Consider the following 2,181-nt stretch of genomic DNA (forward strand, 5'->3'; position numbering starts at 1 on the left):
CGATTTCCTCTTACAATTTCATTAGGTCACATTATTAGAGAGATATGGAAGGATATAGAAACATAAGACAGTGCAATAATTAAATAATGGATTCATTTATTATTTAAGAACACTGAAATAACTTCTATACTATACACAAGAAAATTGAATATAATTCAATTAAGGAAAAAGTGACAAATAAAAAGTAATTAAATTAAAGCTGTAATACCTTGCACTGTCACTTGATCACGATTTAGGTCTGTGTTCCTAAATAACCTCAGTAAAGAATAAAAAAGTTCAATTGTTAAGATTTATTTCAATGACAATTTAAAAAATATACTGGATCCTCAAAAGAGGCAGTTTTTTCTTTCTTTCCCAAACCAAAATGCAGGGAGGAGACTATATAGAAAAGAACATACAGTGTGTCTCTCTTTTCTGTGTTTAAAATTTGAGTGTTTTCTTACTACCGTGACAGACTTAAAATAAAAAATTGAAGATCTGCAAAAAAGGCACAAATCAATAAATAAGAGGATTTTAGATATTAATGCTTTCTCTGAAGAATATGAAATTGAATAGGGGAATAGAGAATGACAGCCGAGGTGTCTATTGACAAGCACCTGAAGCTGCCTCTCATCTAGACAGAAAATGGGTACAGATGTTTGGCACTCAGAGAATTCCTGAGAACCTGGAGAACTGGGTTCAGAAAACCAAGCCAGACACAACCGCAGCCAGAGTGAGGATGTGGAATTAATGCCCTGACCACGTGGCTCTCCCTGGCCCTTCTGGTGCCTCAGACCCAGAAAACCTGAGGTTTCTGCTGCTACTCCTCTCAGAATGTGTTTTCCATTGTCCTGAGAGTTGCTAGATCAGTTGATTCAAAGTGAGTGAATCCAATTAGCTAAAATCAGATCAATGAAGACTGCAGAAAACTGGAAAGAAATATCTGAATTTTACTATACTAGGAAACAGGCTTCCCAGGGGGCTCAGAGGAAAAGAAACTGCATGCCAATGCAGGAAACACAGGTTCAATCCCTGGATTGGGAAGATCCCCTTGAGAAGGAAATGACAATCCACTCTAGTATTCTTGTCTGGGAAATCCTATGGACAGAGGAGCCTGGTGGGCTACAGTTCATGGGGTCACAAAAGAGTTGGACACAACTTAATGACTAAACAACAAAAGCATTAGGAAGCAGGCTCTGCCTTCAACCAGGACAGGGGAACTTCAAAAGTCACTAAGCAATTTCAAATGTTATTCAGATCAAAACATGTAGTGGAGGGCCTGGAGGAAGGAACGAGTAGGGAGAAGAAGAAAAGGAAAGGAGAGGGAAAAGAAGGAAGGAAATGTCCCTTGTTGTGTAGGAACTCCTGACTGAATAGAGCTGAGACCACACCAATAAACAGGGACCATCAACTAATAATGGTTTTGCAGGAATTTGAACAGCAAATACAAACAACCTGAGGTGGGAAGAAGATTGATGTATTTAAATAATAGGAAAACAGCATGGTCATCATGGCAGGAGCAAGATTTAGCTTCCCTTTGTTGGGTGAGGTGGTTGATGAGACAGATGATTGAGCCATGAAACCCACAATAAAGACTTTGGATTTTATCTAAGGGAGGATAGGAACATGTTGCTTTGTAATTTTTTTGCATTTTGATTTTTTGTCTTTTAATTACTTTTTGTAAAATAATGGTTTAATATGATGTAAAGTATCACTCTATAAGCAATGTGGAAATTGACTGCAGCACACAAGAGGAAAGATGTAGATTAACAGGTGCTTTTTAAATTATTTAGGGGAAAACCTAGATAGCTCAGTCAGTAGAGCATCAGACTTTTAATCTGAGGGTCCAGGGTTCAAATCCCTGTTTGGGCAATGCTAACCTGGGCTTCCCTTGTGGCTCAGCTGTTAAAGAATCCACCTGCAATGCAGGAGACCTGGGTTCGATCCCTGGGTTGGGAAGATCCCCTGTAGAAGGGAATGACTACCCATTCCAGTACTCTGGCCTGGAGAATTCCATGGACTGTATAGTCCATGGGGTTACAAAGAGTCAGACATAACTGAGTGACTTTCACTTTTCACTTGCATGGTGGCTTGGACTAGAATAGTGGTAAAGAAACTGCTGAAATACTAAAATGTTGACTCACAGCTAAAGGTTGGTTGATAAAGAAGCCTGAGAGAGTGAATAGAAGATAAAAACCTTTG

General features: G+C 39.0%; 1 non-coding gene across 1 annotated transcript; it reads left to right on the forward strand.

The window, feature by feature from the left end:
* Positions 1 to 1,778: 1,778 nt before the first annotated feature.
* On the forward strand, positions 1,779 to 1,851 carry TRNAK-UUU. Its single transcript has one exon. It is a non-coding gene; the product is annotated as a tRNA-Lys (tRNA).
* The last annotated feature ends 330 nt before the right edge of the window (positions 1,852 to 2,181 follow it).

This window comes from Bison bison, unplaced genomic scaffold (genome assembly GCF_000754665.1).
Source record: "Bison bison bison isolate TAMUID 2011002044 unplaced genomic scaffold, Bison_UMD1.0 scf7180017864537, whole genome shotgun sequence".
In the NCBI taxonomy this organism is placed as follows: domain Eukaryota; kingdom Metazoa; phylum Chordata; class Mammalia; order Artiodactyla; family Bovidae; genus Bison; species Bison bison.